Raw genomic sequence first — 17,402 nt, 5'->3', positions numbered from 1 at the left:
GATCAATGCATTTGAATGGGAACGTATGGTTGGAACACCCACCAACCCCCCTTTTCAAATTGCTTGATCCGGCCCTTTAAAATTAAAGTTTGACCTAAAGCAACGACATGCTTGTAATTTTGTAAACTGATATGGTAATTAAAGTGTAACAGTTAAAGTGACTATTAGAGTTCAGTTTGTAACGGGCTTTCCTGGAGTATAACACAGGATAGAAAAGCGGACAGCATTATTCCTACCAAATTTGATTTGATTTGAATAATTATTTTTATAAAAATCATGTAGCTTGTATAGTTTAACACTGATGTTTAGTGTGGTTCAGTCTTTCTCCCTACCACAAGTTGCATATATAATTTTCTCTTATTCTATAGTATCAATCTATTTTTCTTTACTGATAACACTACTTCATTTGTCTATGGTGTTGTTTGTTTTTATTTTATTCCAGGGTGTTGTTTGTTTTTATTTCTGTCGTAGTGTTGTCTGTTTTTATTTTTGGTCATGATGTTGTCTATTTTTATTGTTGGGCTTGTTGCTGTCTGTTTTTTTTCCCCTTGCTGTTGTCTTGTTTTTAAGGCCCTGGTTTTCTATGTTTCAATTTTTTACCATGATGTTTTCTGTTTTATTCTGTCCATGCTGTTGTCTGTTTTTATTTTTGTCCATGTTGTTGTCTGTTTTTATTTTTGTCCATGGTGTTGTCTGTTTTTATTTTTGTCCATGTTGTTGTCTGTTTTTATTTTTGTCCATGGTGTTGTCTGTTTTTATTTTTGTCAATGATGTTGTTTGTTTTTATTGTTGGCCTTGCTGCTGCCTGTTTTTATTTTTGTCCTTGCTGTTGTCTTATTTTAATGCCCTGGTGTTGTATGTTTTAATTTTTGACCATATTGTTGTCTGTTTTTATTTTTGTTCTTGCTGTTGTCTTTTTTTAAGGCCTTGCAGGTGTTATATGTTTTAATTTTTGACCATGATGTTGTCTGTTTTTATTTTTATGCCCCACCTACGATAGTAGAGGGGCATTATGTTTTCTGGTCTGTGGCTCCGTTCGTTCGTTCGTCCGTCCGTCCGTTCGTTCGTTCGTCCCGCTTCAGGTTAAAGTTTTTGGTCAAGGTAGTTTTTGATGAAATTGAAGTCCAATCAACTTGAAACTTAGTACACATGTTCCCTATAGTATAATCTTTCTAATTTTAATGCCAAATTAGATATTTACCCATTTCAAAGTCAATAAAACATGGAAAATGATAGTGCGAGTGGGGCATCCGTGTATTTTGGACACATTCTTGTTGTCCATAGTGTTGTCTGTTTTTATTTTTATGCCCCACCTACGATAGTAGAGGGGCATTATGTTTTCTGGTCTGTGCGTCCGTTCGTCCGTTCGTCCGTCTGTCCCGCTTCAGGTTAAAGTTTTTGGTCGAGGTAGTTTTTGATGAAGTTGAAGTCCAATCGACTTCAAACTTGGTACACATGTTCCCTATGATATGATCTTTCTAATTTTAATGCCAAATTAGAGATTTTACCCCAATTTCACGGTCCACTGAACATAGAAAATGATAGTGCGAGTGGGGCATTCGTGTACTGAGGACACATTCTTGTTGTCCTTGTTTTTTAATGCCCTGGTGTTGTATGTTTTAAGTTTTTGACCATGATGTCTGTTTTTATTTTTGTCAATGGTGTTGTCTGTTTTTATTTATGTCCTTGATGGTGTCTTTTTGTCGAGCCTTCGACTTTAGTCGAAAAAGCGAGACTAAGCGATCCTACATTCCGTCGTCGTCGGCGTCGTCGGCGGCGTCAACAAATATTCACTCTGTGGTTAAAGTTTTTGAAATTTTAATAACTTTCTTAAACTATACTGGATTTCTACCAAAGTTTGACAGAAGCTTGTTTATGATCATAAGATAATATCCAGAAGTAAATTTTGTAAAAATAAAATTCCATTTTTTCCATATTTTACTATAATTGGACTTAGTTTTTTCTGCGGGGAAACAAAACATTCACTCTGTGGTTAAAGTTTTTTGAATTTTAATAACTTTCTCAAACTATCCTGGGTTTGTACCAAACTTGGACAGAAGCTTGTTTATGATCATAAGATAATATCCAGAAGTAAATTTTGTAAAAATAAAATTCCATTTTTTCCGTATTTTACTTACAAATGGACTTAGTTTTTTTTGCGGGGAACCATAACATTCACTCTGTGGTTAAAGTTTTTAGAATTTTAATAACTTTCTTAAACTATCCTGGGTTTGTACCAAACTTGGACAGAAGGTTGTTTATGATCATAAGATAGTATCCAGAAGTAAATTTTGTAAATAAATAAATCCATTTTTTCCATATTTTACTTTTAAATGGACTTAGTTTTTCTGCGGGGAATCATTACATTCACTCTGTGGTTAAAGTTTTTAAAATTTTAATAACTTTCTTAAACTATCCTGGGTTTGTACCAAACTTGGACGAAGCTTATTTATGATCATAAGATTGTATCCAGAAGTAAAGTTTGTAAATAAATAAATCCATTTTTTCCATATTTTACTTTTAAATGGACTTAGTTTTTCTGCGGGGAACCATTACATTCACTCTGTGGTTAAAGTTTTTAAAATTTTAATAACTTTCTTAATTAAACTATACTGGGGTTGTACCAAACTTGGACAGAAGCTTATTTATGATCATATTAGATTGTATCCAGAAGTAAAGTTTGTAAAAAGATTACTCCGTTTTTTCTGTAATTTACTTTTAAATGGACTTAGATTTTCTTACAATCATAAAATAGTAACAAGAGGAATATTTTTATTGATTTTTTTCCTCATTATTGTTGAGCCTGCAATTTACAGCAAAAATAGGCGAGACACTGGGTTCCGCGGAACCCTTACAAATTTTTTTAGTCCTGGTGTTAATGTTTTAATTTTCTAACATGATTTTTTTCTGTTTTAATTTCTGTCAATGGTGTTGTCTGGGTTTTTTTTTGTCCATGGTGTTGTCTGTTTTTAAAGCAATTGCTTTTATGCTATCGCGTATGGCCATCTTTGTGACCCAGATCAGAGACTCCGCCCATATCAAGCCATAGTATTTTGTTAAACAGGCTCCTGGTCTGTCATTCTTTAACACCTATGTATGTTTTCTAATGCAATACATAGCTTGAAACTTTAAAAAAACGTTAGTGGATTTAAGAAGTTTCAGAATATGTTCTTGTAGATGTATTTTTGTATTTAAAGGGTCAACCGTTTGACTATCAAATAACATAGAAGTCCGAGTGAAAAAAAGTACATTTTTATAACTGCGATTCCGTTTTCCGCCGTTCGTACGATGTTTCAACAAAATATGGATTCATTTCAGTTGTTGATTTAGTATTGAAAATTTAACTGAATTATCTCCTATTAAATACGGTTTTATATGTTTAATTTGTGTTTCTTTAAGAGGTCAGGTGCTCTTGTTCATTCATAAAATTATCGTTCATTCATACATTTACCGTAAAATCAAAATCACTACACAGGTTAATGCGTAGTGTCAAATGATTACCTGTAATCTAAAAATAGACAAACTTTGTTTGCGCAAATAATTTAGCGGAACGAAACCCTTGTTGAAAACAAATAACAATAAGTTCGTTTTCCTTTTCTGTCAAACTCCGTAATATTTATCGATCACCTTACTAATGAAATGGACCCGTCCAAACGTAGTAGATGCCAAGTCGGTCCAGATGAAGAGATATTTCAATTTGGAATTTTCTAGTTACATAGATTGAAAAAAAAGTACGAAAAAAGTACGTCTTTTTAAATATCATGATCAAAACTGGGAATGCATAACAAATGTCAGATGAAACCATTATCCTCGTCTTTTCAGTGAACAAGTCTACTACGTTTGTTGACACTCGACGGTCCACCGTGTTAGCAATTTTATTTCACATGTTTTCGAAATATTGAAGATCATTTTTCGCAATGTTTCCTGAAAATTGATAAATGTCAAAGCAACGTAGAGCTGTTTGTTCTTGTTCGTATAATAAAATTGAGAATGGAAATGGGGAATGTGTCAAAGAGACAACAACCCGACCATAGAAAAACATACAACAGCAGAAGGTCACCAACAGGTCTTCAATGCAGCGAAAAATTCCCGCACCCGGAGGCGTCCTTCAACTGGCCCTAAACAATACATCAGTGATAACGATTTAATGTCATGTTTGTCTGTGATGACCCCCCCCCCTTTTTCGGGATTGCATGAGAATTAAAGTTATCTCGTACCCACATGCACTTGTTTCTATCCATAGGAAGGTCGGCTATCCATATAAAACTATTTTGGATAGAAACAAGTGCCTGTACTCGTACCGCATCAGAAGGACATACATGTATATCAACTGAGCAATAATGTTTGGAACTTAGTTTTAAAAATGATGACAAAGTACCATTATGAAAATATTTTTATTAAGCTGAAATATATATTTATTCTTTACATGTTTATGTCTTGTAAGATATTTTATTTCTTTCCCGTTTTTTAACATTTGCGTCTGGAAAGTTGAAATGTTTTAACTTAATCATTTGTGTTAATGGTTAAATATAAATTGATAATGAAAATTGTTAAAATTAAATCAATAAAGGAAATTATTGCCCAGTTACAAACACTACCAGGGGATAATCCATGATGATTTCTTTTTGAGTTATATGTTTCAGCACATGTATATTTGACCCCAACTTTAGCCTGGTAAACGTGTTGTCTCCTTGTGAAATATAAAACATATTAAAAATGACTTTCTGCTAAAGTCTTTTATTTATATAAAGTTAAAACCTTCTTACTTCTAACTAGACAACACTCATGTCAGGTTTAATTATTATATATATGTGGATGAAAAATAAAAGTCCCCAAACATTAACATGACAGCAATTGCTTTTACAGCCTTTAAGGCTTTGATTATCTTTGTCCATGGTGTTGTCTGTTTTTATTTTTGTCAATGGTATTGACTGTTTTTATTTCTGTCGAAGTGTTGTTTGTTTTTATTTTTGGTCATGATGTTGTCTATTTTTATTTCTGTCGTAGTGTTGTCTGTTTTTATTTTTGGTCAATATGTTGTCTATTTTTATTTGTTGGCCTTGCTGCTGCCTGTTTTTATTTTTTTTCTTGCTGTTGTCTTCTCTTTTATGCCATAATGTTGTCTGTTTTAATTTTTTACCATGATGTTGTCTGTTTTTATTTCTGTCCATTGTGTTGACTGTTTTTATTTCTGTCGATGTGTTGTTTGTTTTTTAATTTTGGTCATGATGTTGTCTATTTTTATTTCTGTCGATGTGTTGTTTGTTTTTTAATTTTGGTCATGATGTTGTCTATTTTTATTTCTGTCGTAGTGTTGTCTGTTTTTATTTTTGGTCAAGATGTTGTCTATTTTTATTGTTGGCCTTGCTGCTGCCTGTTTTTATTTTTGTTGTTGCTGTTGTCTTCTTTTTTATGCCATGATGTTGTCTGTTTTTATTTCTGTCCATGGTGTTGTCTGTTATTATTTTTATTTTTGTCCTTGCTTTTAAGGCCTTGGTTTTGTATGTTTTTTTTATTTTTGACCATGATGTTGTCTGTTTTTATTAAGACCTCGGTACTGCCTGTGGTTTTTTTGTGCCCTTGCTGTTGTCTGTTTTTTTATGCCATAGTGTTGTTAGTTTTAATTTTTGACCATGATGTTGTCTGTTTTGAATTTTGTCCTTGGTGTTGTTTGTTTTATTTTTTTACCATGATGTTGTCTGTTTTGATTTTTGTCCATAATATTGTATGTTTCAATTTTTGACCATGAAGGTGTCTGTTTTTATTTCTGCCCATACTCTTGTCTGTTTTTCTTATGCCATGGTGTTGTCGTTTTTTTTTTTATTTATGTGCATGATGTTGTCTGTTTCAATTTTCAAACATGATGTTGTCTGTTTTCACTTTTGTCCATGGTGTTTTTATTTTTGAAAAAAAAGATCAATTTACGTACAGAGCCGAAATTCAAAATACAAAACAAGTATATAATGAGCTATAATTTTATTGGAATTGTCAAAATCTCGAACATGACATGTGAACATACATGCGTAATTGAGGGGTTCAGCTGGTACCAAGAGGAGAAGGAAAACACCTCCCCCCACCATTAAGACCCTCGAAAATGTGTGAATAATTACCCTGGAACCAAACGCTAAACTCCCTGTAAAAAAGAGAGAAGAATTGTGTTTACGAAACGTACTCTTTATTCATTAGATAACTATTTTTTATAATGGTGTCTTTTGAAGGTAATATGCCATTTCTTACTAGGAAAATGCAATCTTCAAACTTACAAATCGGAAAATTAAATGTCACATTCAAGAATTTATATCTCAAATTGGTGAATATGTTTCATCTACAAATTTGTTTCTTAAAAAACCGAATCTTAAACTTAAGTGTGTACATAATTAACATCAATATACAAATTACTGGTTAACTTTTTTTATCAAAATTGAAAAATAAATTTCTTGGGAGGGGAGACGTGCATTTTGGTTGTTGATTTTGTTAATAGACAATTATTTATTTAGAAGAAAAGAAGAATAAGTATCCCTCTAAATAACTATTAGTCTTTTAACAAAATCAACAACCCAAATGCACGTCTCCCCTCCACCGAAATGTAATTTTTAATTTAGGAGACGTGCATTTTGGTTATTGATTTTGTCAATAGACAAATATTTATTTAGAAGATCGAAGGAGAAGAAGAAGAAGCCCTCTAAATGACTATTAGTCTCTTAACCAAATTAAGAACCAAAATGCACGTCTAGCTCCCCTCTGTGCTCATAAATGTATTTTTAAATTAAGGAGACATGCATTTTGGTTGTTGATTTTGTTAATAGAACGAATATTTATTTAGAAGAGGGAAGAATTCCTCTGAATAACTATCAGTCTATTAACAAAATCAAGTACCAAAATGCACGTCTCCCCTCCACAGAAATGTGTTTCTAGATTTTGGAGACGTGAACTTTGGTTGTTGATTTTGTTAATAGACAAATATGCATTTAGAAGAACGACGAAGAAGAAGAATCCCTCTAAATAACCAAATTAACTATAAAGTAAATTAAATTAAGAACCGAAATGCACGTCTCCCCTCAACAGAAATGTATATCTAAATTTTGACAAAAGTATACCCGTAATTTGTACATCGTTGTAAGTTATGTTGACACTTTATTTAACGATTTGCGTTCTTAAAGAAACGAACTTTCAGAAGCAATTAACTTATCCAACAAATTTGAAATGTAAATTCGTGAATGTGACTTTCATTTTCCGATTTGTTAGTTTTCAAAGTGCATTTTTTTTCAGTAAGAAATAAAAAAAAAAAAAAGATAAAGAGACACCATTATAAATCAAAGTGCTGGATAGTACCCCTGGAAAGTGTGCAACTGTAGCTGTGTATTATTCTAAGAAGGTTATAGACGTGTATTATTACAAATATGTATTTCATCACAGCTTTGATGTTTTAAACTAAACCATTATCTCGTCAGTTATTATCAATCATCGAAAATTACTTTTTTTTCATGTTTATCATAAAAAAGATTTTATATTTTCTATTGCAACCTAAATCTGTAGATCTAAAATAGGGCCCATTCAATGTCAACTTCAAGTGCCTGTGAATCAGTATTTCTCTATTGGTTTAGGTCCTTAATATTTGGTTTTGGAAAATTAGCTCGAAAGTTTTCTTGTTTGAATTGTTCCACACGTTTCATATCGGGGCCTTTTATTGCTTTCTACACGCATATAGTACAAAATATTTTTTCATTATTGACGACCGTACGGTGGCCTATAATTATTAATACATTTTCCTCCTTTGAACTCTTTTGGATAGCATTGGTTCTTTGCAAAAAATGTCACATCTTTTTTTTTAAAATAAGACAGTTACAGTAACTTAAATCAATACAACTGAAATGAAAGTGAATTTATATTCAAGGCTTTTATCAAAAGTAGGGAACGTGTCCATGGGACACAAATGATGCCCTCGCTAGCATTAACGTTAGAAAGGGTCACAACTTAAGAACTGTAAATGTGACGCTACCAAAATTTGAACTTGATTTGAGTTTCAACCTCTGCGGTCGTATAAAGCTGTGCCCAATTGAGCATCTGGTTCCATTTGAAACGCGGCACAACCCTAAAGAAGCAAAAATTATTCCACCAAAATTCAACCTTGATCTTGGTTTTATGGTTAAAAGTATTGTGTATAAGTTTCAAAACATTTGGTTGAGCGAAATAAAGTTAACTGAAACGATAATATTCAGCAATTTTTACATATATAAAGGGACATAACTCTAAAACGGTAAAACTATCGCAACCACAGTTCAAACTTGATTAGTGTTTGTGTATAAGTTTCATAATATTTGGTTAAGACAAACTAAAGTTAGAGAACAGAAACTAAAATTTCCAGCAACTTTTCTATTTGTTTAATAAGTAGAATAAAACGCTATAGAATGGTAAAAGTGAAGCAGCTAAAATTCAAACTTGAGTGTCATACAATTCAGTTCAGGCAAACTAAAGTAAGAGAAGAGAAACATATTTTTGGATGTATGGAGGTACGTACACGCAAGTGAAGGACGTGCATACTTACAGAAGAACAAGGATACAACTCAATACGATGGAAACACAACAAGAGCTGTATGATCACAGGAATAGAAAGTTTATATAGACTAAATTCATAGAGGTGCTTATAACCTGTGAAACATTTTAGTTGCTGTTGTGAAATTATGTTATTCCTTACGCAATTATATTATTCCTTACGTCGTAACTACAATCCCCTTCCCTTTCATGAATGTAACCTACCGAATTAGAATATTTACCGGATTTGATATCACATTAGCAACACGACGGGTGCCACATGTGGAGCAGGATTTGCTTACCCTTTCGGAGCACCTGAGATCACCTCTAGTTTTTGGTGGGGTTCGTGTTGTTTATTCTTTGGTTTTCTATGTTGTGTCATGTGTACTATTGTTTGTCTGTTTGTCTTTTTCATTTTTAGCCATGGCGTTGTCAGTTTGTTTTACATTTACGAGTTTGACTGTCCCTTTGGTATCTTTCGTCCCTCTTTTATGCATTGTCTTATGAGTCAATAACATTTGGGAATTTTTGTTTTAAGCCATTCATTTGATATATTACGATAATCATTGCCTCTGTGTTGGGATGACAAAGCAATTGACTTCTATTCATTTAGGGCATACTAGGCCTGAAAACTTTTCCAGATGCACAGAATTGTCTGCAATTCATCTAAATTTTGAGGTGAAAATGCAGCTATTTTAACCAAAGGGTTCACATCATGAACTTTAATCATTTGTACAGGACTGGTCTTGATACCTGACCTATAATGTTCTAAGTTAAGTAGATGCTGACTCGGTTGCTTTTCAATACGGGTGCTATATGATACGAATTTGCGATAATACACCTGAGGTGGTTTGATGTAAATTATTGGAAGAAGACTGAAGAAGAATTGACGTTGAGTCAATAATTTTCTGCTGTCAGTTTGATCCACTTGAGCATGATGAACGAATGGAGGTCCTTATATCCACATTGTAATGTGAAACAATTAGTATTCAAATAACAGAATTAAAAGTTTTCAAATGATTTTTGCCATCAAAACCTTCCGATCGATCAAAAACAATGATTTTTTATTTTTTCATGTTTCAAAGCCGGGGTTTACCTTTACTGTCCTTGGCGTGAGAATTATAGATATATAATTATCGAGTATTTTATATTCTATCGCCTATGTTTTGTTTAAACAAACCATTATTACTTTTCAATTATCCGACCGCTTGAAATGTCAACTTTTTAATCAGTCGTTCCCGATTCTTTCGATATACTCGGGCGGGATCCCCACTCGGGCTTTTACCACGTTTGCATATGTACATATAGTAAAAGTAAGGCGAGAAAATGTTCTTTCATGAAATATTCATGAATGAAAATGCACTGTCGCGTAGTTTCTAATCTATCTAATGAATCAAGATTACGTTTCCTGAATACACTCCTTTTATAGCAGTGAAAAATAACAGGCTTACGGGAAATAAACAAATTTAATTAAGAAAAAATAAGATATTTAATTCAGTAAAAAAGGACATGTAAATTCTAATAAAAAAACCGGTATTGATCTTTCGAAAAAATTACTTAAACCCCATATCGTATATTCCTTTGTCTCTGCATTCCTTTTTGCAGTAATTTACTTACAGTAGTCATAAAGCAAGCTTTACCGAGAAGACAACAGTATCCTCCTTCTCCTTCTGGTACTGTTCACATTCAACAGAAGAAAGTCAAAACATGAATAATATATAACAGCAAAAAGCATTGTTCGATTATTATCGTTCTGGGCTAGAAACAGTAAAATCTCTCCCAAAATTAAGATTTATAGATTTTCAATTAAATAAACTTGATTAATATGACAAGATAGATTTAGAAAAAAAAACAGTTTTCATTGAGGGAATAGTGGCGCTTTGCAGACTTGGGGTCAATTACATTGGAATGTAATTAATTAAATTACACATTACATTGCAAAAATGGTCAATTACACTAATTACACATTACACAGTTTTTGAAATGTAATTAATTAAATTACAATTACTTTACTAAAGTAATTAATTAAATTACACATTACATTTCATCATGATATTTTTTAACAATAATTAACATGTTTATATAATGCATGTGTAAAATTTTCATGTAAGCAGAGTTTAAGCGTTGCATCTGATAATCATTTAATATAGTTATTTTAATGTTTTGTCAATTATTCTGAATCTCTCTGGTCTGAAAACAGCAATTGTAAATAGTCTTTCGACAGGAGCTAATATGGTACAAGATATTGTTTGATCAGGACATGGAAGTTTTTTTATCAGAAGATCATTATATTGATAGGAGAGGGAATTTGTTCCTATTAACTTGCCAATACATCAAGGGGTATTTTGACATCTCAGAAATGAAGTCATTTGAATTTAACATAATATGAATAAGGAAATTATAAATGAATTTAAAATAATTTTTTTATTTTACTTTAAAAATATAAAAAAGTGCTTGTCACAATATTGAAAATAATTTTTAGTACAAACAATGCATATAATGTCTCAATATTAGCAATATTTTGCAAATTAGATAAAATATCTGTAATAGTGGCATTGCCCCTGGACATTTTAATCTGATTAATTGCTGTTTGTTTTTACAGCTGTTAATTTTTATTTCTATAATCCTTTTGTGTATACTAATTTGACAAAATGATTGTATGCAGTGATTTTAAATTCTAAATGAACTGTCTCAGAAAGATGTTTCACAGTGACACATTTCATTGCTTGTGTTTAACAAGGTGTTTATTACTTATCAATCTATTTAGTTAAAGATCTTTCTTAAAAGCTGAACAACTCTAATATATATGATTATTACATTTTTTAAATTATAAGACTATTAAAAAAAATCTGTAGGTCAAATAACATATATAAAAAAAAAAATTACAGACTTCATATATTAAAAAAGCATTGATATTAATATTTGAAAAATATATATAATTTTACAATTTATATTATAAAACACAAATCCTTAACTGTAACACCATAAAAGTACATGTAATTGAAATTTAATTCAAAAGTAATTGAGCATTACATGCTTTTTTCAATGTAATTAATTAAATTACCATTACATGTAATTAAAAAAATGCTCAATTACACATTACATTCAATTACATGGAAAATTGTAATGCATTACACTTAATTACCATTACATTTTTAATTACCCCATCCCTGGCGCTTTGCTTCACATTTCAGTTTTGACACAATATCACACATTCTTAATAGTTAAATTACAGTATTTTCCATAAGTTTTACTAATCACCATAGACTGTGATAACTTCAAATAAAACAGAAAGATAGTAGACTTTACATTCTGTATTTATATTGAGTTACTTATTTATTGGTTTTTTTTTTGCTGTTATATGTCACAAACTGTAAAGTTTATATGGCAATAAACTTTGAATTGAATTCTAAAAAATATTTTTTAAGCAGAAAGGTGAGTTTTCTGGTAAAATATTGAAATTGGAGATTAACAAATGTACCTTCTAAGACTTCTTTCAACGAATAAAAAAATGTTTTGTAGGATCATGTATCAACTGAGAGTATTATCGCCATCTGAACTCAGTGAGTGTCAAGAAAACATGTGATTCCAAACTGAAAGTGAGATACTACTAGTTACCAGAACGATGTCAATAGGTTTGAACATCAATGTTAAATTGAGAACAGCCATTTTAACTTAAAAACATATATAAGAATAGATAATACAAAAAAATAAACAAATACAATACATGAATAAATAAATAACAACAAAACTTTCTGATCTGGCACCTTAGGTTACTAAATGATTTTTTGATTTTTTACAAAACAGTTGATTGGTCTACTAAATTAAAAAGTTCAATTTCTAAACATTAAAAAAAGTTTGTCATAAATAAGAAAAAAATCTATCCATTATTTTGTAAACACTGCACCATGGAGATCATGCTCATATGCCATGTCCACCAAACCTACCAAAAGGAGATGGTCATCACTACACTAGTATTAACCGTTTTACCACTGTACAAGAAGAGGAAATTGGACACTTTCCACATCCAATACAATAAATGCCAACTGTACCTACTGTGCCTCAGAAATATGGATCTGAGAGGCATAAACTATCTCCTGAACGAACATGCACAACAGCGTACAAAGGAAGAGGGCCTTTTAAATTTTAGAAATACGAAAAACTGCTTTTTAAACTTTGCAAAGAAAATAAATCATGTCTATTTTTTAATGTATTTTTATGTAAGTTTGATATACAAGCATAATTATATTTTTTTAAAACATCCTACAAACCTATAGAAAAAGAAGGTGGTCGTTCCTACACTAGCATTAAGCATTTTACTACTGTGCAAAAAGAGGAAATGGGATACCTTCGTCATCCAATACTCAGCTTGGTCTTGGAATGGGAGCCATACAATAAATGCCAACAACACCTATTGTGCATAAGAAATGTATCTGAGAGACGCAAACCATCTCGCAAACATGCACAAAGAGAGGATGAGCCAGAAAAAAAGAAACTTCCTCCACTACACAACAGCGTACAAAGAAAGAGGCCCTATTAAATTTTAGAAATACGAAAAACTGCTTTTCAAACTTTGTCAAGAAATATTGTCCATTTTTTAATGTATTTTGATGTAGGTTTGATAAATAAGAATATCTTTTTTTAAACATCCACCAAACCTAGAAAAGGGGGCCCAAAATCGTGGTAACGACGATTGGATCATATGCGTCGTCGTTTGTTCTTTATTACTAAAGATGACCAAGCCAAATGAGGGTATGCAGCCTGTGTATGGCAATTTGTACAGAAGACTGTGCCTCAGAAATGTATCTGTGAGACACATACCACGTCGCGAACATGCACAACAGAGAGGAACAGCCAGAAAAAAAGAAACTTCTTCCACTACACTCTCACTAGGGAAGAGGCCCCAATTATTTTTTTAAAATACGAAAAACTGCTTTTCAAACTTTGCAACGAAAGTAAATCATGTCCAGTTTTTAATGTATGTTTAATGAACAAGCATAATTACATATTTTTTTAAACATCCACCAAACCTACAAAAAAAAGATGGTCATCTCTACACTAGAATTTAATAATTTACCACTGTGCAAGAAGAGGAAATGGGATACCTTCTTCATCCAAATAGTAAGCTAAGTCTTGCAACTGAAGTATTAAACAACATGCCAAATCCACCTTCTGTGGCTCAAAAATGTGGATCTGAGAAGCACAAACCATCTCGCAAACAAGCACACCAGAGAGGAGCCAGAAAAAAAGAAACTTCCTCCACTACACAATAGCGTACAAAGAAAGAGGCCCTATTAAATTTTAGAAAACTGCTTTTCAAACTTTGCAAATAAAATAAATCATGTACATTTTTTAATGTAGGTTTGATAAACAAGCATAATCATATATTTTTTAAAAACATCAACCAAACCTGCAAACGAAGTTGGTCGTCCCTACACCTAGCATGAAGTATTTTAAACCTGTGCAAGAGCAAATGGACATTCTTCCACATCCAAATACTCAGCTTGGTCTTGGAATGGGAGCAAGACTATAAATGCCAACTCCACCTTCTTTGCCTCAACGATGTTGATTTGAGAGGCACAAACCATCTCGCGAACATGCACAACAGAGAGGAGACAGAAAAAAGAAACTTCCTCCACTACACAACAGCGTACAAAGGAAGAGGCCCCATTAAATTTTAGAAATACGAAAAACTGCTTTTTAAACTTTGCAAAGAAAATAAATCATGTAGTTTTTAATGTAGGTTATATTTTTTTTTAAAAAAACATTCACCAAACCTGCAAAAGAAGATGGTCGTCCCTACACTAGCATTAGGTATTTTAAACCTGTGCAAGAGCAAATGAACATTATTCCACACCCAAATACTCAGCTTGGTCTTTGAATACTATAAATGCCAACTCCACCTACTTTGCCTCAACGATGTTGATTAGAGAGGCACAAACCATCCCGCGAACATGCACATCAGAGAGGAGACAGAAAAAAGAAACTTCCTCCACTACACAACAGCGTACAAAGGAAGAGGCCCAATTAAATTTTAGAAAAACGAAAAACTGCTTTTCAAACTTTGCAACGAAAATAATCCATGTCAATTTTTTAATGTAGGTATGATAAACAAGCATAATTATATATTGTTCAAGCATAATTATATATTGTTTTAAAAACATCCACCAAACCTGCAACAGAAGATGGTCCTACACTAGCATTAAATATTTGACACCTGTGCAAGAGCAAATGGACATATTTCCACATCCAAATACTCAGCTTGGTCTTGGAATGGGAGCAAGACTATGAATGCCAACTCCACCTTCTGTGACTCGATTTGAGAGGCACAAACCATCTCGCAAACAAGAACATCCGAGAGGAGACAGAAAAAAGAATCTTCCTCCAATATACTACAGCGTACAAAGGAAGAGGCCCCATTAAATTATAGAAAAACTGCTTTTCAAACTTTGCCAAGAAATCTTGTCCATTTTTTAATGTTTTTTTTATGTAGGTTTGATAAACAAGAATATTTTGTTTTAAAACATCCACCAAACCTAGAAAAGGGGGCCCAAAATTGTGGTAACGACGATTAGATCATATGCATCGTCATCTGTTCTTTATTACTGAAGATGACCAAGCCAAATAAGGGTATGCAGCCTGTGTATGGCAATTTGTACAGAAGACTGTGCCTCAGAAATGTATCTGAGAGACGCATACCATGACGCAAACATGCACAACAGAGAGGAACAGCCAGAAAAAAAGAAACTTCCTCCACTGCACAACAGCGTTCAAAGGAAGAGGCCCTATTACATTTTAGAAATACGAAAAACTGCTTTTCAAACTTTGCAACGAAAATAATCCATGTCCATTTTTCAATGTATGTTTGATAAACAAGCATAATTATATATTGTTCAAGCATAATTATATATTGTTTTAAAAACATCCACCAAACCTGCAAAAGAAGATGGTCGTCCCTACACTAGCATTTAATATTTGACACCTGTGCAAGAGCAAATGGACATATTTCCACATCCAAATACTCAGCTTGGTCTTGGAATGGGAGCAAGACTATGAATGCCAACTCCACCTTCTGTGACTCGATTTGAGAGGCACAAACCATCTCGCAAACAAGCACATCAGAGAGGAGACAGAAAAAAGAAACTTCTTCCACTATACAACAGCGTACAAAGGAAGAGGCCCCATTAAATTTTAGAAAAACTGCTTTTCAAACTTTGCCAAGAAATCTTGTCCATTTTTTAATGTTTTTTTATGAAGTTTGATAAACAAGAATATTTTGTTTTAAAAGATCCACCAAACCTAGAAAAGGGGGCCCAAAATTGTGGTAACGACGATTAGATCATATGCATCGTCATCTGTTCTTTATTACTGAAGATGACCAAGCCAAATAGGGGTATGCAGCCTGTGTATGGCAATTTGTACAGAAGACTGTGCCTCAGAAATGTATCTGAGAGACACATACCATGACGCAAACATGCACAACAGAGAGGAACAGCCAGAAAAAAAGAAACTTCCTCCACTACACAACAGCGTACAAAGGATTAGAGGCCCTATCAAATTTTAGAAATATGAAAAACTGCTTTCCAAACTTTGCCAGGAAAATAAATAAATAATTTTTTTAATGTATTTTGATGTAGGTTTGATAAACATTGGAGCAGAACTAATTTTTTAAATATCCACCAACCTAGAAAAGGAAACCCGAAATTGTGCTAAAGACGATTGGATCATATGCGTCGTCATCTGTGCAACAAATATTCTGTAAAGAATAACGGTCCACCAACTCGAGATATAACTGTTCTTAATTTCTGTAGATGACCAAGCCTAAGAAGCCAGTGCAGTATTGCAATGTTACGAAGACCGTTTCTTAACTGTGGAGCCCTTGGATATGGACTCGGTGGCCAGAAAGTCGAGTATTCTGTCAATTGAATGAAGCCATATAAGGGTATGCAGTCTGTGTATGGCAATGTACAGAAGACTGTTTCTCAACGGTGGAGCCCTTGGAAATGGACTCAGTGGCCAGAAAGTGGAGTATTCTGTCAATTGAGTGATGCCATATAAGGGTATGCAGCCTGTGTATGGCAATGTACAGAAGACTGTTTCTTAACTGTGGAGCCCTTGGAAATGGACTCAGTTGCCAGAAAGTGGAGTTTCTGTCAATTGAGTGAAGCTATATAAGGGTATGCAGCCTGTGTATGGCAATGTACAGAAGAGTGTTTCTTAACTGTGGAGTCCTTGGAAATGGACTCGGTGGCCAGAAAGTCGAGTATTCTGTCAATTGAATGAAGCCATATAAGGGTATGCAGTCTGTGTATGGCAATGTACAGAAGACTGTTTCTCAACGGTGGAGCCCTTGGAAATGGACTCAGTGGCCAGAAAGTGGAGTATTCTGTCAATTGAGTGATGCCATATAAGGGTATGCAGCCTGTGTATGGCAATGTACAGAAGACTGTTTCTTAACTGTGGAGTCCTTGGAAATAGACTCAGTTGCCAGAAAGTGGAGTTTCTGTCAATTGAGTGAAGCTATATAAGGGTATGCAGCCTGTGTATGGCAATGTACAGAAGAGTGTTTGTTTCTTAACTGTGGAGTCCTTGGAAATGGACTCAGTTGCCAGAAAGTGGAGTTTCTGTCAATTGAGTGAAGCTATATAAGGGTATGCAGCCTGTGTATGGCAATGTACAGAAGACTGTTTCTTAACTGTGGAGTCCTTGGAAATAGACTCAGTTGCCAGAAAGTGGAGTTTCTGTCAATTGAGTGAAGCTATATAAGGGTATGCAGCCTGTGTATGGCAATGTACAGAAGAGTGTTTCTTAACTGTGGAGTCCTTGGAAATGGACTCAGTTGCCAGAAAGTGGAGTTTCTGTCAATTGAG

Source organism: Mytilus galloprovincialis, chromosome 3, assembly GCF_965363235.1.
Source record: "Mytilus galloprovincialis chromosome 3, xbMytGall1.hap1.1, whole genome shotgun sequence".
Classification (NCBI taxonomy): Eukaryota; Metazoa; Mollusca; class Bivalvia; order Mytilida; family Mytilidae; genus Mytilus; species Mytilus galloprovincialis.
Note: the sequence above shows the minus strand (reverse complement) of the source record.